Here is a 21,235-nt window from a genome sequence, read left to right as displayed (position 1 = left end):
GAGGGCTGACGACATCTGGACGAGATCAGGCTATGCAAGTGTCACAGCACAGAAAACAGTGCACAATGGGGCGCCGTTTAATAATTGTAGAGCAGCAGTCTGGAAAGAGCTTAGAGTACAATATCCTGATACATCAGAGATGAGTGCTATAATGGCACGTAAGATGCAGGAAGGCGAGGAGCTGCTTGCTTACTTTTAGAATTTTCAAGAGCAGTGGTCTTTGGAAACTTGCGATCCGTGGAGAAAATCTATGCCTGTATTCTATCATATTCTATGTCAGGGATTGCCAGACCAGGTACAGAGACTGCTCAAGAAGCTGGCGGGTATGGAGGCAAAGTCATGGCCAGAAATACAGCTGACCTCTGCGCACCATTGCCGATTGTTGCAGGAGAAAAATCGGAAGAGAGAAGATGCTCGGAAGATCGAGGAAGCTAAGTTAGTTCAGAAGAAGCTGTCGAAGTATGCTATAGAAGGGGCGATGCTGACTAATGGAGAAGGGCCAGGATCACAGCAGGCAACATGTATGGCAGAGGTGAATAACCAACGGCAGTCGGATCAAGGAGGGAACAGATTTATGCGAGAGGCAGGGGAGGCATCCGCGGAAGAGGAGGCTTTCAGAATAATCAGGGAAACTTTCAGAGTAACCAATGTGGTTTTCAGAATATGCAGAATGATAATCAAGGCATGCAGGGAGGACAAGTTAGGAGATTCCCTACTGTATGTTGGACCTGTCGAATGTCGCGCAAACATTTGGGAGCCAAGGGTATGTGCAGAATGGGATGGACAGCTTATCCGCCAGCATATAGCCCACAAAGTAGGGACGGGTTTGCCCATGATTAGACAGTGTATCAAGCACGGTAAAGGCAAAGAAATGCCCTTCTTTGTCAATGCCAACATTGGTTTTATCATTAATGAATGAGCATACTGTCTACAGTATGAAGCCATGCCTATCAAGGCTCTGACCTCTTTCTGTGTATTTGGGACAGACATGCTAGAGATTCTTTGTATCCATTCAGGTGTCACTCTTCTCCCCTCCTTTGACAGGAGATAGCCTAGATAGGTGACCTCCTGTCAACAACATTGAAACTTTTTTAATGAAGACTTATGCCCATGTTTTGCTAGATAGATAAGCAGCAACACGGTGCCCTCCTTACAAGCAACTTCAGAATCTGCAGCTAAAATAAGATCGTAAACATACTGCAACAACGTGCAGGTGGAAGGCAATTCAAGCGTATCAAGCTGTTCCTTCAGTGCTCTACTGTAAATGCTCGGACTCTTAGTGTACCCTTGTGGCACACGAGTAAATGTAAATGAGCATCCCCTAAGGTGAACTCGAACAAATATCTAAAGTCAACATGTACAGGAATACTAAAGAAAGCATTGCTTACATCCGCAACACTAAAATGAGTAGCTGAAGCCGGAATCCTTGTCAATATTGTAGTCACATCAGGCACAATAGGAAATTGTGGAGCAACAATTTCATTAATAGCGTGCAAATCAATAATTAAACTGAAAGGAATTGTATTATCCCCTTTCTTATATACTGGTAGGATCGGACTATTACACAAACTTCCTGCAATTTCCTCAATCACTCCTCAACGTACAAAATCAGAAACTATACTCTTCAAAGCTTGTTCACCATCAACTGAAATCTTATACTGTGGAATACGTGGTAGTTTAACACCTGGTTTTAACACACTTTTAACAGGCTCAATTTGTAAAATACCAACGTCATTATCATTAACCGCCCATAAACATGCCGGAACCTTATCCAATTCAGTCGGTAAAGGCCTAGTCAAGAATTGTGAAACAGAAGTTCGTTGAGGTGAAATCGTTAAATGCACTCCATCCGGAGAATAGTAAATTACAGCATTCAATTTTTCAACAGATTGAACCCCAACAAATTCTCCCCACAATTCATCGTCAAAAGAAATGGACATGAATCAGTAAATGGCCCCAATGAAATCGGTACCGGCTGAGAGACTGGACTAACCACTGGCATAACAGAGAACCCAACAGAAATGTTATTCTGCCCTGACAGTGGAATATCTGGAACCCGCAAATGATCAACGGAACACTTGTGTGCCCCTGTATCTATCAAAAATAGATCCTTCCTATTCCCCACCTTCATCTCAACTTAGGGCCCTTTCTGATCGACGGGAATAGGTAGTGGTTCCAGACTCTGCTTCGGGCTGTCCTAACAGAACAGTACATCATCAAATGCAAGATCCTCAGAACAATACACAGTTGAAGGATTATCAAAAATGTTCCCATTATTTACAAAATGCTGCTGACTATCCTGTGAAAATGACTATTGATTCTGAGCGAACTGACTTCTACCAGGACGGCCTCTGGATCGACTAGTCATGGTACCATACGTGTTATTCAATCGCTACTGAAGGATCGGCCATTGTGCTCGCCAATGACCTTCCTGTCTGCAATAGGCACATTGGTTCATTTGTACAGGACCCATTTGCTCATTACTCTGTTGTGCAAATTGAACTCTAAACTGTGTATTTCCACCTCTGGTTCCTCTTACTATTTGCTGCACCAATACTTTTGTTTTCAAGTCCCCCTTCTTCTTTTCTATCTTCTCTTTTTCAGTATTAACCCTATTCTCATAATACTGAGCCATATGCAATATGTCAGACTGCGATTTTGCTTGCCAGGCACTTTCGGAAGTCATAATTTGTGATTGGATATCAGGCAACAATCCACGCACAAATTTGTCTAAAAACAGCCTGTTTCCTGACTCGGTACTTAAAGCCTGACCGCTGAAATCTGAAAACACTTATTCGAACCGATTAAAAAATTCGGTAGCACCTTCAGATTTCCCCTGGATGCAAGCTGTAAGCTTGTCCCAAACTATTCTTCTCTCTGGAACCAAAGTTTTCAATTTAGTTACTATTCTGTCTGGCAGTGTCAAAATCACCTGTGTTTCTCACCAGCATTCCTTTGTACATCTATCCGTACCAAATTAACCCATGTGTCACCTAGTCAAGCCTGGTCATCTACAGTTCTAATCTGTTTCCATAAATCAGCAGGTAGGTTCACAGGGAATATCAAATCTATATCACCCAGCATGAAAACTGATGAATGCAAGAAAGATTCAATTTCTTTATAAAATTTTGTTGGATTTTTCCTGATATCTGGAATCGTCTGTCTAATGGTATTCACTTCCTGTCTAGAAAATGGGACATGAACAAACTGTGAGACATAATGTGCTTCAATAGTAGTGGCTGCTGCACCTGTTACGGCATTAGCTGGAATTTCTACTTTAGTAACAAATCTCGGAGGAACCTCCCTCATTGGCAATTGAGAAGTAGGCAATTCTAAACGTGCATTAAGCAACAAAGCTAAATCAAGTAACAAAGTAGTCAAAGTAGTATTGGGCGAAAATGCTCTCTTATAAATGACCATCAAATCTGCGGGACAACAAACCTTTTTCTTCATAAACTCATCCTGTAGATACTCTACCATTACCTGTAACACTTTTCTATGCATGGCCGGAGCATACTGACTAAACGTGTCATACATTTCAATGGGAGAAATTGAAACATCTGATAATCATCTAAGTGCGTCTCTTGTGCAAATACGCATCTCTTCACTCATTGGTTTACATGAAGGAAGAAATTGTTTCTGCACATATGAGGCTTCCAATCTATTACCATCTATTTCATCATTCTGGAACCGATCTAGCTCCCTCTTAAACTCAAATACCCTCTCAACATGCTCATGTATTTTCTCTGCAGTGTCCCTTGAGCGAGCTAGGACATTCAAATCCCTCAACCCCTGTGGGAAATTCATGTCCATCAAATCACTCCAAATATCAGCCAAATGCATTCCCATCCCCTCTATCAAAAAATTCTGTTTGAGAATACTTTCTTGATCAGAAATCGCAGTTAAGGCTGCTAATTTTTCACCTACTTATATATCTTTCTTAGCCCATGCATACAATTCTCTTTTTCTAGCTTTAGATACTGTGCTATGAGTCGCTATTCTTGAATCAGCACTCGCTCCTTCAATCACTACAAGTGGAGCAGAACCACTTGGAAAAGAAAGTTCAGAAAAAAATCTTGTTCAATAGGCAGTGGAAACACTACCGCTGGCGGTGGAGATGGAATTGAGGGAACGGCAACTCTTGGTAAGGGCGAGGATGCAGAAGGGGAAACAACAACAGGAAGAGGAGCAACTGGAGGAGGAGCAACAACGGGAGGAAAAGGAACAACAATGGGAGGAAGCAAAACAGCGGGAGGAGATAAAACAACAGGGAGAGTAACATAAGGAGGTGGTGCAGTGGCAACAGACCTATGCTCATTCAATAGCTTATTGATCAGCTCGTCTGAGGCATGAAAATCCTGAGATGGATATATTTTCTGTACTCCAAGTTGAAAAGCCCTATCCATACTTCTAATGGATTCTGACTGTTTCTATTGATCATACAATAATGCTTTTTCAGTATTAGACGTATGTCGACGTGCATGTTTTTCTTTACTCTTAAGTTGCTGCATAGCTTCCTTTCTCCAATCCTTAATTACATCAAATGCTGCAGGCCTACCCTTTTTCTTCAACAATATAGACTCTAAATACTCTACACGGGCAATTTCAAAACTAACATGAACTGACCACTGAAATTTGGAAGCATGTCTAGTTTGTCTGTGCCAAATATCGTTAAATACAAAACTATTTAGGCCGTACTTACAGTACATTATACAAGCCGGTGAGCCAACAGGTGGCGCCAGTTGGCCTCGTCCCAAAGATTATCTGTGTCATGTCACGCGGGAGACTGGGGTCTGCCACTCCCATTTCCTCCTGGTGAGTCTACCCGCGCGTTCGCGTCTGGGGACTCGCCGGGAGGGGAGCGACGGGTTACGGGGCCGGCGGCCTTCGGCGCATGCGCGGAGGCCCTCACTCTCGGTTCCGCGCATGCGCCGTAGGGGCTTGCCTCCCAAGCCTCGCTCTGGGTTCGCCGGCGCCCGGAAACGGAACGGTTTGCGTTCCAGGCCTCTCGGGCGCCGGCGGCCCATAAAAGAGGCCGCGAGTCAAAGCGGGCCGCGTCTCAACGCGGTTCGCTTTGCTCACCTCGTTGTTCCTGCCCAGCCTTACCTGTGGCCTGTCCTGGGCCTGCCTGCCTTCAGCCTTACCTGTGGCCTGTCCTAGGCCTGCCTGCCTTCAGCCTTACCTGTGGCCTGTCCTGGGCCTGCCTGCCTTCAGCCTTACCTGTGGCCTGTCCTGGGCCTGCCTGCCTCCAGCCTTACCTGTGGCCTGTCCTGGGCCTGCCTACCTCCAGCCTTACCTGTGGCCTGTCCTGGGCCTGCCTGCCTCCAGCCTTACCTGTGGCCTGTCCTGGGCCTGCCTACCTCCAGCCTTACCTGTGGCCTGTCCTGGGCCTGCCTACCTCCAGCCTTACCTGTGGCCTGTCCTGGGCCTGCCTACCTCCAGCCTTACCTGTGGCCTGTCCTGGGCCTGCCTACCTCCAGCCTTACCTGTGGCCTGTCCTGGGCCTGCCTGCCTCCAGTCCTTACCTGTGGCCTGTCCTGGGCCTGCCTGCCTCCAGTCCTACCTGTGGCCTGCCCTGGGCCTGCCTGCCTCCAGCCTTACCTGTGGCCTGTCCTGGGCCTGCCTACCTCCAGCCTTACCTGTGGCCTGTCCTGGGCCTGCCTACCTCCAGCCTTACCTGTGGCCTGTCCTGGGCCTGCCTACCTCCAGCCTTACCTGTGGCCTGTCCTGGGCCTGCCTACCTCCAGCCTTACCTGTGGCCTGTCCTGGGCCTGCCTGCCTCCAGTCCTTACCTGTGGCCTGTCCTGGGCCTGCCTGCCTCCAGTCCTACCTGTGGCCTGCCCTGGGCCAGCCTGACTCCAGTCCTTACCCGGGTCCTGTCCTGGACCTGCCTGCCTCCAATCATCACCTGGGTCCGGCCCTGGGCCAGCCAGCCTCCAGCTACTACCTGGGTTCTGCCCTGGGTCAATCTTCCCTCAGCCCATTCCGGAGTTCTGTCCTCACTCTTTCCTGTCTTGCCTGTCTCCGAATCTCATCCTGTGTACCATTGGAACCATCTGCACCAGCCAAGCTCCTTTTGCCTACTGCGAATACCTTTCTGCTACACTGGTCTATCTATCAACTGTCGCTGCACTGAGGTTCTCGGAAGATTCATGGTCTTGACTACAAGCTCTACCTGGACTATGGTTCCATCCATCTGAGCCTACATCCTCTTGTCACGCTTACCTGGGAGAGTGCCTTCGTGACATTGGGGGTTGGTCCATCCTTCACCCAGTTCCTCTTTTGGGTGGTGGAGAGGCTGATTCCTCGTGCCGCTATCTCATCGGTTCCTGGACTCCAGACTGGCGACCTCTGCGAGACCAACCACCAAGACTACAGGTACGCGGTCCTCTCGGGCCAATCAGCTTGACAATCTGTCTCTGTAGAATAAACCCCTGAAACAGGCAGACAATTTCCCAGGCATGTCAGATTACTGGTGTTACCTGGTGTTGTTTGTACTCGTGAGTGCAAAACTGCAACCAATATCAGGATTCTTTGGAATCTGGGCACGACTCACCTGATTTCAAACTAAGGAGATCTGATCGGATTACAAAGGATCCTCATGGTTGGCGATTTCGGCAAAGAGCCCGCCTCGATATGGGGACCTTCATCAAGATGCCCTCTCAAACCCCTTTCTCACCGTCCAGGGATCCGATCATGCAGTACTGTCGAGGTGTTGTGTCTCATACAACAGGCCCCCTTTTGTTTTTGTTTTTTTTTATTTGTTATAGCTGAAATTAATCAACTTTTCAAATTTACATAAAATTAAATTCAAATACAATCACATGATTATTAAACAGTATAAAAACTAAACAGAAGCAATAGGATAGCTATACACATCTACATCAATACATCTCAATTTAAGAAAAAAAGAGAGAAAGAGAAAAAAGGGGGACTGTGATTAGCCACTCACTACTACATTTTAGACAAGATAAAAACACAAAATTCCACTTCAAGTAAAATTAATTCGTTCACTTAATTTGAACATATTAATGAAATTCACCACAGCAATTTGAACTGAAATGTAAGCAGAGCATACTCTGTAAGACCATTTTTGTTTATCATTCAGTAAGCTCACAAATGTACAGTGTTTGCCAAAATGTATAGCTCTATATGCAGTCAATGCAGGGCAACATAATATTAGGTGCTCTAGCGTCTCCTTGACTTCTTGATTTTGACAAAAACGACAAAAATTACTACTTTACAACAACATTCTACGTGTAGCTAGAACATCTCTGGTATGACACAAATTAAAGCGTATTCGAAGGAAACCCTGCCGAAAAGCTGGAGATGGAGCTATCAACAAATATGATTGCAAGACCTTATTTTCTTTTGGTGGAAATCTACAGGGATCGACATTTTTATAGGTCATACATGTTTTTTTTCTATCCAGTCAAGGCAATAGATTTTTGCTTTCGCCTTGTCTGGATTAGAAAGCAGTAACTCGATCCCCACATCCGCACTTATCAGTATTTGATACACTTTTCTCAGCCAAGATTTTACAAAAAGATGCTGTGTTACAAACCAATATGAGGCTAGGGTTTTCAGGATCGTATCTAACTTGGAGGATATTAGCACTTCCGAAACAGGGCACACAACCGCCAATGATAAATCGCTTTGAGTGATGTAATACCCAATTCATAACGTATCCATGAAATTGGTATTCCTTGTGGTAAGTGCAAAATTGCTCTCCAAAATTTTTCTTCCATTTTATCAAAGGTAGTTGAGAGCCATGGCATTTGGGTTTCAATGCCATACAAAATAGATGGAATAGCTTTTTGATTCCAGTATGTAATGGCAGGTTTTATAGAAAATTTGCCATACCTATGTAGAATAATTTTCGGTTGTGACATTGCAGTGATCAATTTACATTCAATATACTCCACGTGTGCTTTCGTTCCACAATCCCTTCAAATATCATGCCCAAATATGTGTACTGTGGTACAACCAACAATTTTGTGTTGTTGATTGTCCAAGTATATTTATTACCAGAGCTTTTACATGCAAGATATGAGACAATTTGTGTTTTACCTGTGTTCATTTTTAACTCATTTACTTGTACATAGTCGTTAAATGCTGAAAGCAAGTTCTGCAAACCCACTGGAGTTTTAGATATAAGTACTAAATCATCAGCGTACATCAAGGATTTAATTGGTACTCCATTTAGAATGGGGGAATCTGATGACACTGATGTGAAGACATTACTAACATCATATATAAAATAATTGAAAATCGATGCCGCTAACAAACACCTTTGTTTGAGACCTCTATATGTTGGTATCGGAGGTGTTAAATGACCGTCTAAAGATAGACAAACACGTATAGAGGTTTCTGAGTGGAAAGCTTGGATGATATCAATCAACGTGGCCGGACAACGATCTCTGTTTAGTTTGGCCATTAATAACACTCTTGAGATTCAAAAGCAGAGTTAAGGTCCACAAAAAATGAAAGAATACTGACTGCTTCGTTACATGGCATTGGGCTTTAATTGCATTAAGGCATAGAAGATTTACATGCGTGACCATGGCTGCCACAAATCCCATTTGATTGGGATCCTGAAGATGGTTTGCCAGGGTCCATGCATTAAAATCTTGAAAAATTAACTTTGCAAAATCTTTCCTGGTGCGTCCAACAACGCTATAGGGCGATAGTTTTGAGACAATGTTCTATCACCCTTCTTAAATATTGGCACAACCAGGGAAGTTTTCCACGAAGGAGGTAGACACCGAGTTTTTAGTATTTCCATTAAGATTTTATATAAGATATGTGACCATTGATACGAATGTGTTTTGAACATCTGATTATGAAGACCATCCGGTCCCGTAGCACGTGAGGAACTAGCTTGCATGATTAGATTTTGTATCAAACTCTGAGAACATTCGACAATCCAACGACCAGTTGATCGTTGTATATATTGCATCTCTGAGTAGTTATGGTCTGCATAGAGGTTAGAGAAAAACGAGATCCATTGGTGTTCTTGGACACCGTTTAATTGGGCATCTGATTGCAAATACTATGAGTGATTATTTAATAACTGCCATGTCTCAGCAGAGTTTTTATTATTCTTGGCACATAGCATTTGCTCGCTGTCCATCTGGAATAGCAAAGCCTTTCTAGACTTCATCCAATTTCTATATTTACATTTCAAGGACCGTAAATCAGACTCACAGAGAGCTCCTGCATCGCGTAGAATCATCCTTTTTGCTTTTCGAAAATCAGCCTGTTTTGCTTTGACTTCTGGGTCAAAAGCATGTAAGTGTTTCTTGAAACCAGCACCCGGACATGATAGTGTGTTTCTAAACGGGCATAGTAGATCAGAATAAAAGAATTGTTGAGCAGACCCCATATTTTTTGTAACTGAGCTCTCAAAGGCTTCCAAAGAATTTTGAGACCATCGAAAGCGCGTTCTTGCATCATTGATTATTAGTTGAGATTGCATATATTGCTTAGTCTTAGTAGTGATTCTCCAATTAAGAGTGAGTGATAAGATGTTATGATCACTCTGTTTTGCCGTAATAATTTTAAAGTTATCAATTTTCGAATACAAATATGGATCAACATACATATAATCAATGATACTTTGCAATGGATCTCGCTGCCACGTGGGCTGTGGCGGTACATCACCAATCACAGAGCCAATCACCAGTACAAAATTACCATCAGACATAAAAGAGAGCCATTTTACTACTTCTCTGCGGGGGATGTTACAGTATGTTTAAAACAATCTAAATTAAGGTCACCAACCAACCAACACAGTACGAGTCACTACCTTCTCTAGTATTATCAGGTGCAATAATCGTGTTAGCCCATCATAGAATTCATCTTCCAAAATGGTAGCCGGATTTTGATTAACATTTATTAACGCAATATGCTGTTCGGCCCCAATGATTCTAACCAGCTGGATGTGGGCCTTTATGGTATCCCATTCTTTAACTATAAGACCTGCACTCCTGCTTACCGCAACTAAGAGGCCAGAAGAGGGTCTACCCTTTTGCCCTGATATTGCTGGTAATAGGCATAGATCAAAGTTGTCCCAAACAGGCATCTCTGTCAGCAAAGTTTCTTGCATAGTTATTTTCTGGAAAATGGATAGTGACTGTGTAATCGAAAATTGCAGGTGTGAGAGCCCCCTAGTGTTCCAACTAGCAGTTGAGAGCACTGTTGTCTTACACTTTTTTAATGGTTAGTTTGAAAAGTTCTGTGAGTCCCCCTCATCTGAATTTGCAATTCTCATTGTCTTTCCCCTGTATATGGTCGGTTGATAAGCGACCTTCTTGGGTTCTACACTGGCTCTGGCCGGATCTTGAGCCACCAAGAAACCCATATCAAAGAGTCTCAACTTGACTTTCCAGATCGAATTCATCACAACGGTCGAGGGTATCCATAGCCGCACTATCGACCAAATGGAGTCAGAGAGGAATTCCACCTGTGCAATATCACCTGATGCGATATCCTCTAGCTCCAGTACATCTCTAAGTACGTTAAGAACACATTGCCTGTTCAAATCATAAGCAGGAAAATGGCCATCTCTGCATTTCAAGATAAATGAATGACATGAAGCTTCATTCCGGATATTTGCAGGCGTTTGTTGTTCCCCCGAACAAACTACCTCAGACTCTTTTGGTCTCCTCAAATTTGACCACACTTGCTCATTTGAGGATTCTTGTTCATACAAGTTACTGCTTTGACCCATCGTCCTAATGGGGTACAATTGTTTCGGTTCCTGCCATGAACGCGCTATTTCCAGGTTACTAGATGCGCAAGGCATAGCAATCTCTCCTATAGGGACACAAGGGCGATCCCATGCCGCTGATGGCGTAGTTTGCTTAGTTGTGGTCACCAACCGTTGCCTTAGATATTCGTCAACTGCTTTTTTAAAATGGTCCAAAGATGAACTGGTTGGCTGATCAACCTTTGGCGCTTCTTGCACGGGAAGACTTTTTAATTTTCCTACCCCCTCCATTGAGGCCATGTCCTGTGTAATCATGTCAGGCCTGACCGAATTCTCAATTTCTTGCACTAGATCATTTAGTGGCGAGTGAGGTGAAGGCACTGTTAATGGGCTTTTTTGCATAGGGAATGGTTCAACACCTTTGCTAAGTCAATGACTGGCTCTTGTTCGTTTTCAACCGCCAGTTGTGCCTGAATTTTAGGTTTGGTTAAGTCCCTTTTGTTTGCGTTCTGAAGTAAATTCATAGTGCGAAAAAGGAACTAACTGAGTTTTTCGAATATCTGGTTAGGGGCATCTTTTTGTTTTTTTTAGTGAAGATACGGGGCCCTTTGAGCGTTTCTTTACTAGCACTGATATTGCCGGGAGGGGGGGAAGGCATGTCAAGCTCCGATTGTTCGCCATCAACTACAATGGGGACTGCATTACTGATTTCTCTGTTGGTTATGGATGCACCCATCGTAGATATGTTTAAACATGTCTCTTCAACTATCGGACAAATGACCTCTTTAAAAGTTGGCAAAATTGGAGTAAGGTTCTTTATACTCCCCCATTTTAGTCCTTGAATAGGTGTAGTATCTACATACATATCAGGAGGGTTGTGTTCCTTATTTTTAAGCGTTGTACCCTTTTCAGTCAATGATTTTATCCAGAGTAATGTTTGGTCAGTTTGTGCAGACTGTTTATCCACTTTATTATCTAGCACCTCAAATAATGTAATAACGCTTAACAAGGTAGTATTTATTGCGGATAGCGTCATCTCTAGCGCACGACCAGCAGGATTAGCTTTTTCAACATGATTATCCCTGCATGGTCTCGGCGTAGGATGTGCAAAAGAGAGCTAGCGAGCTACCCGCGATGAGTCGGAGGACTGGTTCCCCTTTTGCAAGGTTCGGTCGCTATAAATAGATATTGGCAACTCGTACTGACTTGTGTGTCTCCGTTACTTAAAGCTTCCTTACTTCCTATGGAGCAAGCACATGGCGAAGATGTCAATTTTTTAAGGGGGGTAACCCTATGTTCTGGTGTTTGTAGCATGGTATGGTCGACAAGGGATGGACTGCAGCCTTCGCTCTAGATTGATTGAGACCTTGTGAATTACCAGTTAAAGGAGCCTTATTACTACTGGTACACGATCCGGGTCGAGCATTAACGGGAGTCAAGAAAATAGATTTACAAGAAATCCAGGGCTGTTTCAAAAGGATTGGGGCTGGTCTTAGTCCTAAATGATCAGGCATATTGGATTTCAAGGAGTATAGGGTTGGAAGCATGTATTCTCCCGCCAAAATTACCAACCTTAAGCCTGTCACAATACAGCCTACGCGGTTCGCACTCCAAAATTAAATAAAAATGTAAAGCACACTAGGCGGTACCTCAATTGCGCAAAACAAATCGACAAATCACATAAACGAAAAAATAAATAAATCATCAATTAACTTAGAAGTTTCAGAAAAATAACAAAATCATATAAGTCATATAAAAATACAATATGGAACCTTGCTCCGCTCCGCGCTTCAAGCGGCAAAGCGGACAAGCAGTACTTAGTAAGCGGTACTTGCTAAGCAGGAGCGCGCGCACAGGAGCGTGAGATTTGTGATTATGTAGTCACGTTGGAAGTGACTATGACCAGTGGGTGTGGCCACAAGCAAAACACACTGGTAGACGCCTGAAAGAAAGTAGACCAAAAGTGTCACCAAAGCGGCACAAAGTGTCACCAAAAGTCACCAGACCCAGTTGTTAGGCAAGTTCCTTGATGTAAACAGGTGCTCACCTTTTCACAAGCAACACGAACAGTCCAATCAGTCCACAGCGATATCATAGCACGTAGCTGTAGCAGAACAGGGCTCCCAGTGGACAAGCGGTACTTAGTAAGCAGTACTTGCTAAGCAAGAGTGCGCACGCAAGAGCGCAAAATTTGTGATTATGTAGTCACGTTGGAAGTGACTATGAAAAGTGGGTGTGGCCACAAGCAAAACACACTGGTAGACGCCTTTTCACAAGCAACACGAACAGTCCAATCAGTCCACAGCGATATCGTAGCATGTAGCTGTAGCAGAACAGGGCTCCCAGCGGAGAAGCGGTACTTAGTAAGCGGTACTTGCTAAGCAGGAGCCCCCTTTTTCACTCTCCGATCCTGGTCCGATATCCGCGTCTTCTTTTCAGCGAGGTGACATCAATCTTGAGGGTCCCTATTCGGGCGCCCTCTGAAAGACCAAAGAAATATCGAGGCTTAATACCACAAAATGAAATATGGCAATCAGGGGTCAAAAGATACAAGTATCTTTATTTCTGTACAGATTTCAAAACAAAACAGCTAGCTATCTGGCTCCCAACACCTCGCAGTGTGTACCAGCAGACACAGTGAGGGGTGAGAGTGCTGGACATCTCAATACAAGCTCTTTTTATACATGAGTCCAATCATTGTCCAGCCCCTCTCCAAACTAATAATTTACATTCTAGGGTTTGTGCCCAGTTCGCATGACAAATATGACAATATTGTTTAACATATTTAGCAAGTTTGCTTGTCCATGAAAATTCAATGGCAATGTTGATTCTCCAATCCGCAGTAAGCCTTGTTTCAAGAATGGACACAATGCAGTTCAGCAAAAACACACAGTCTGAGTTTGTTCTACATTGTTTTGTTGTTTATATGATGATGAGGCTTGTGAGCGCAGACAACACTTAGATTGCAGTTCATATGGGTCGCAAGGTTTCTTTGTATAGAACAAACATTCTGCTCTTGTCAGCCTAAATGTTGACGTAGCTCAAAGGTCATTCGGCTTGGCTGTAGTTGAAAACACAGTCCACCATTTTAGGACACAAAGCAAACATTAAAATCAAAATAGTGGATGCTTCTTAAAATGGCAATTCGAATCGTAGCATTTCAAACGTGGTTTTCTTTACAACACGAATGGGCTTAGGCCAAAATTCATAACAAGACGGTATTATACAAATACAGTTTAACATCTCTATAGGAGAATGTTATATGTCTGTCCGATTGTTGTATTCAAGGCAGACACCAGTTAATACACTGGGCCGAGATTTAATGACAAAGTTAAATATGACGACTTCTTTCACTGATAAAGGCATAGTGTTTTCAATGCCAGGAATACATTATTTAAATGTGGGGGCGAATTTATCATGGCATTTACTGGGCAAATAGCTCTGCGGGGAACGCTGTTAGAGACTGAAATCTTTCACTATGGGGTACGCGTTTTGTTAACGTGGGTACCCGGTATAGTGGGCAAGATTACGAGAATACCTGATGAATTTCTCTTTAGGCAACAGATACCCATGGACGAAGAGGGGTGACAGGTCTTCCCCTTGGAATTGCAGCCAGCCATAGTGCGAGGAGAATTGGCCATGCTTGAATGTTAGGATAGAGGCAGGCCATGGAAAACAGTGGTTGCTATTGGGGAAGGATGTAGATTGACAGATGTCACTAACGAGGATATGTTTAAAGAGATCCATCAGAAGAAGAAGTAGTGTTCGAGATGAGCATTACATATTGGATAAGGACAGAAAGATGAGGGGTTACCCAGACAATGATGATAGTGCGGAAGCGTCCCGCATTTTTTGATGAAGACATGGAGAAAGTGCCAATTTCTTTGTGGACTACATGCCCCTATGACATAGGCCTGTTAAAAGGAGTGGGAGAAGTTAAGATTATGCTGAAACCAGGAGTAATTTTACCTCGAGCAAGGCAGTATCCCATTTCTCGAGAGGCAGACGAGGGGATTTTTAAGACTATGGGCCTCATTACGACCCAGGCGGTAAGTTACCGCCTGGGTCGTACCTTTACCACCATGGCGTAAACTACGTTTACGCCATGGTGGTTGGCGGACTTACCGCCCCATTCTGAGGTTGGCGGGGCGGTAAGTCCCCAATCCCCATTTACCCTTCCCCATTCCCATTTTTGCCCCATAGGGCATAATGGGAGTGGGGAAGGCGTTAATTACGCCACCGTAAATTACGGTGGCGTAATTAAAATCAAGGTCCCTTAGCGCCATGGATTTTAACACCTGCTAAAAGCAGGTGTTAAAACCTCCATAGCGCTAAGGGACCTCGGAATCAGGCGGTAAGGGTCGGCGCTGTTTACGCCGCCGTAAACCCCTTACCGCCTGAGTCGTAATGAGGCCCTATATCAGCCATGATGGATCAAGGCATCTTAGTGACGTTAGAGTCACTATGCAATACTGCAGTGTATCCTATCAAAACATTGAAAGGGGCTTGCAGTGTTTAATTCAGGACATGAGGCCAATTAACCAGATTGTAGAGGCCGAATTTCCTGTAGTTCCTAATCCGGTGAAAATACTATGTATTATCCCAGTTGAGGCATGATATTTCACAGTGATTGACTTGAAAAAGGCATTTTTCTCAATCCCGTTGCATAAAGATTCCCAAGATCTTACGTTGTTTACGTTTTGTCAGACTAAGCTGAAAAGTACACATTTGCCCCAGGGGTACTGTGAGCCACAATCGATTATCAATAGGGTCCCGCAGATGGACCTAAGCAGTATCGATTTGCCAAGGGTTGTGCTGCAATACATAGATGATATTTTGGTCTGTAGCACATCAGAAGAAGAGTGCAGACGAGACTCAATTCAGTTAATGATTATTCTAGCAAAAAAAAGAATATAAGGTGGACAAAGAGAAATTGCAGTATTGCCAAGAGGAGGTGTTGTACATAGGCCAGTTAATTTCACATGAATGAAAGAAAGTTACACCTGAAAGAGCTGAGGAAATTTTGTAAACATCAAAACCGCACATGCTAAAGCAAAGGCAACAGTTTCTAGGAATGTGTAATTATGTCAGAGCATGGGTATTTGATTATAGTTCACACACAAGACCATTGTTGCAGGCCCTGAAAAAGGCACAGATGAATCAGGAAAAAATTGAATGGACTGAGGAAATGGAGGAGGGGTTTGACGAATTAAAAAAGGCAATATGCATAGCTCCAGTTTTAAGAATTCCCAATAATTCTGAGGAGTTCTTTTTATTCTCGCACACGAATGGGAAAGTAATGACAGCAGTACTCATGCAGAGAACTACATTGGGGTTCAAACCCTTAGCATATTACAGTATGATTTTGGACCCAGCAATGATGGGTCACTTCCCTTGCGAACAATTGTTGGCTGCAGCCGCATTCACTATTGAGAAGTCTGCCAGCATACTGATGGGGTGTTCCATGACGTTATTTGTTGAGCATGCTTTGTTTGCTGTTTTGGAGAAATCCAAGGGTACACTGACTTCTCAAAGAGCTTCTGCTTAAGAGGTGGTTATATTGAATCCAGCGATTAAAATAGTCAGGTATAAAATGGTGAACCCTGCCACGTTTGTAGCTGAACCACTGGCAGAGGATGAACAAGTGCATGATTGCTCAAATTATGAGGAATTTTATGACAAGATCCCGAGAGTAAAGGAAAATGCTCTAACAGCTCTAAAAATTCTTTTTATTGATGGTTCTTGAAAGATTGATCAAACTGATGGAGAAAGGCTTTTAGGCTCAGCTGTGGTAAGACACACAGCTAATGGGGAATTTGAGGTAGTAGCAAGTGCGAGACTACCGTCTCATTTCTTAGCACAGGCTGCAGAATTGGTGGTGTTTATTGTCACGCTCAAGAATCACGCAGACCAGGAAGTGACGGTGTACAGTGACTCCGCCTACGTGGCGTCAACTGTGCATGCAGAGCTAGCTTGTTAGAAAAGGAGGGTCAACTTCAAAGCAGATGTCACTCCAGTACAATACGCTGCCTTACTTGATAGGCTTATTAAAGAACTACAACTCTCAGTAGCCATCGCAATAGTGAAGTGCGCCGTGCACACTAAGAGAAAAGACTTTATTTTGCATGGAAACCAAGCCGCAGATGAAGAGGCCAAACAAGTTGTATATTCTTCTGATATTTTTATATTTGATATGCCTGATGTGAAAGAGAAAATGGTTGTGATGATGGCAGTGAATGAAAGCTTTAATCACTTATCACAAGCACAGTTAATGGAAGTTCAAGGTGGAGCTCCACAGGAAGAGAAAGAACTGTGGACGCGGAGGGAGAGTTCTTTATCCTCTTCCAATGCATTGTGGCGACAAGGCAGTACTGGTAAACCGGTGATGACTGTAGCCTTATTAAGGGTGGTGCTAGAACAGTTACACTACCCTGCGCATGTCACTAGGGAGAGCCTTCCAGCAACCGTTGCGGAGGACTGGTTCATACCGAACCTGTTAGAACACGTTGCTTTTAATGTAGTAGATTGCATCGTATGTCAAATGTTTACTGCTGGGCACACGCTGCGAACAGTCAGAGGAGTAATTCCTTGACCAAATGGTCCTTTTCAGCATTTACATATCAATTATGTTGACATGCTGCAGATTTGTAATGGATATAGGTATAGGATAGTGGTAGTGTGCCCCTTCTCAAGGTGGATCGAGGCTGGTCCATGCACACACCCTGATGCCACTTGCACTGCAAAGTTCTTAGTCCAAGAAGTATTTCCTAGATGGGGAGTATGTGAAGTGCTGAGATCAGATAATGACCCCCATTTTGTGAATGAGGTATTTGAACAAATTAGCTGATTGTTTAGCATTAAACACAAGTTTTCTTCGGCTTATCACCCACAAGTGAATGGGATATGCGAGAGACGGTCTGCTCAAAGAGAGAATAGCTAAGTTGTAATTTACACTGAAAAAGGGGTGGCTGCAATGCCTGCCCCTTGCATTGTATGCATTGAGAAACCAGCCCGGCTCTGACCACCACCTCACAGCCCACAAATCGGTCACAGGGAGGTGAATGAGAACGCCTTTAACTCCTCCATCAAGGACTAGGAGTGATGCCCAGACAACTGCAGAATTGTTAGGAATTGAGCTATGTGCGTACTTAACAAGTATGCCATCTAGTATCGCTGTCCTTTTAGATCAAGTCAAGCGGCCGGGGTGTCGGTCTCAGAACACAGATGAAGACCATACAGCAACCAGACCTAAAGAACTATGTTTACCAAAATGATTTGCTGGAGATAAGATTTTAATCAGACATTTCACACGAAAGTAGCCAGAGCCCCATTTCAGCGGCCCTTTCATTGTGGAGGACATTACTCCTTCAGTAGTCAAAGTACTAGGGAACAAGTTTGGATACACCAAGGAGATGTGAAAGTCTATGCTGGAGAGGCTGACGTACCCCCAACCCATTCAGAAGCAAGTCAAGGAGGAGAAGTTCAGCACATGCAGACTCGATCGATGACGAGGAAGAAGGACGCAGAGACTGTCCAGTAGATAGATGAAAATGTACATTTGGACTATGGCTCCCCTGAGACACTCTTTGTAAGCGGCTAAGCAAGGAGTGAAAAAGCTATTGTTCTTGAGCCACAGGAGTTTGCTGACATTGGACTGTGGTGTGTGGAAGTAAAACAAAACATGCCAGTTTCAGACTTTGTATTCGACGACTGGAAGAGAGAGCAGTTCCTCGATTCATTTCTCTTTGGAAGTGCCTATGGTGTTAACCAATGTTAATATACACAGACTACTTCTTGCTGAGTATAAATTCATATTTATACTCAGAGCTTACCCTGCTCTTGTTCGGAGGAGCACTGACATACATGCTTTCATCCAGGATCCTGAGAATGGCCCGACTATTAGATGTTTATTGGCAGCAATTATAAGAGAGGTCAGACTATTGCCTGAACATCTTTCTGGATACACAGATGGTCCTGTCTAAAGATGATGCCCACAAACTACTTGCTATGATCTTTTACTATTTGCTTCAAGTTCATCCTTTTCTTGTTTGGCGAGACACCAACACTTTTGTGTTTATGCAAGATCTTATAAACCGTCCAGCGATCAGCCAATTACTTGTGGAAATCATAGTGCAGATTCGACAGCTACCGGAGCTTCCAATGGGTTTGCCTGAATAAAAAAAGTTTTTCTTCCTTAAAAGTAATTACAGGCAAACATGTGATCCATAGAGCATATTGCAGCTCCAGAAAGTGAGCGGAGTCAACAACGTGTGGAAAGACACCGATGGTGGAGCCTCATATATTGGTGCATAATATATGCCAGTTTAACATTTAACATTGTTTTTCTGATTCTGCTAATCCACACTGTGTATTACATTGGTACCAAGAAAGCAGTTGTTCCTCTGATCATTCCCCCTCCAGTCACTTTGGCAGAATTAGACATTGTGAGAAAGCCAAGGCCTTATGTGATTGTCCCTACTCCTTTGGCTCATGTGGAGGCACCTGGTTCTGTGGCAATTGTCCCTAGAAATCCTTTTGCAGGGGGGACTCTTATAGATATCCTTACTGAGCGCCAGATACAGATTCTTACAGAGAAACAAAGAAAGAGACCTAAGAGAAGTACAAGGGAGGATGATTATGAATTGAAAAATTATTTAGACAGTACAGCACATTTGGGGAACAACATGTGGTATCAGCGCATGAAAGGAGTGGGAACGAGACGTCTGATAAGGATTGCTATGTATGTGCACTCCTGCCTTATGCTATGGGAAAATCTAAGATATTCATAGCTATTGAAATAGATGTTCAGACTCCCCATTGCCTTACTCACCTTGTACTCTGCCATACAAGAGGTCAATTCCAGGGTCGAACAGCATCCTTAATATGGGTGACAGAATGGACAGCACCAGATGAAGATGATTATGTGCACGATATAAGGACAAGTGTGAGAGCACACACTAGAAATCCTGTGATAAGATATGAACAGCCTGGTATAAAGTGAGGAGGAATCAGATAGGAAGTAAACAGAAGACTCAATTGTCAAGGGAAGACTGAAGAAGATGCAAGGAAAGAGGCCAGATGCAGATCTGGGGAACAGTGCTTTCTCCAGACGGATGGGAAGAAGGTGTAGTCATATGCAGAGCTGTGACAGTAACTGTTCATCGAAAACCAGTTATTGAATTAGAGGAAATTGGAAGCAAACCTCTGTGGCCAAGGCTTGCGAAACTTGTGACGTGGGTCGAAGACAAAGGAGGTCCATTGCAGATAGTGCCTCTGGCTAGTGCAGAGCTATGTTTCGGAAACAATGGCACGACAAAGATTGGAGAAAATCAACAGTGCGGACAAATCTTTGATGTACCAGGAATGAAGGATGGGAAAGTAGTGATAATGGATCACTATTGGGCCTGTGGACCCAGAGCTTACATGAAGCTGCCCAGAGATTGGGGAGGACTATGTTCTATAGTGCGCCATAAAACATCAAGATTATAATGCCAATTTGCATTTATTGTGAAGAGATTGTCAGCCTGAGACGTGTTTCGAGCTATCCAGCTCTTCTTCCGAGCGCTTCCTGGGCGCTCAGGGGAAACCTATTGTGAATTCACAACTCGTCCAGTACTTTCCACAACTGCCAGGCGAGAGAGTAATTGTTATGCTGTTTAGGCATTTTGCCTATATCTAGACTTGGAATCAGGTTATGCTATCACACAAGCCTCGGAAGAAGAGCTGGATAGCTCAAAACACGTGTCAGGCTGACAATCTCTTCATAATAAATGTAAATTGGCATTATAATCTTGACTTTTTGTGGCCCAGTGTTTTTGGGACCTTTAGCCTTTCTGTGATTCTCCTGTGGAGTATATAGGCAGTATACACACGCCTCCTAGTAACCCGCAGCCTCTAGTCTCTTCATATTAATTTTGTGTGTGTGCAAGCGCTGAGGAACCCTTAGACTTTTTTGTGCCGACAGTCTTTCTTCTTCTAAGTTCTATATTGATTGTTCATATTCCAGCGTTGGTGATTCCTAAAAGTGACTTGAACATTGGAGAGTTTCCAAAAGCTGATGCTCCCCTGAGGAAGAAGAGATCTGCTGAGCTCTTGAATCGAATGAAGAGAGAGAACTATTTCCCAGCCAAATCGATAGAAGCTTTTGATGTCATTCCATATGAACACAGATTGTTCAGTCAGACTTCAGCAATATTCACAACAATCTTCATGCCCAAGATCCAGGTGATGACGAATGCCAAATGGTTAGAAATTACCAGATGGGAGCTTCTGCAGATGATCAACACCATCATAAAGGGATTTAATGCTATCAAGGAGTAGTTGAGAGCCATAAGACTGATGATACTTCTGAACATATATGTCCTGAAATTATCACAGCTATAGATGGAGGTGTTTGTGCTAAAATTGGAGAATTGTGTTGCACGTTCATACCTTCTCACGATGAAGAGAATGGCACCTTAATAGAGGCCATAACGATGCTGACAAACCTACATGTCAAGATGGAAGACAAAGTGGAAGACACTG

The sequence above is a fragment of the Ambystoma mexicanum genome, chromosome 2p, assembly GCF_040938575.1.
Source record: "Ambystoma mexicanum isolate Mex_15411 chromosome 2p, UKY_AmexF1_1, whole genome shotgun sequence".
Lineage (NCBI taxonomy): Eukaryota > Metazoa > Chordata > Amphibia > Caudata > Ambystomatidae > Ambystoma > Ambystoma mexicanum.
This window is presented reverse-complemented; position numbering follows the sequence as displayed.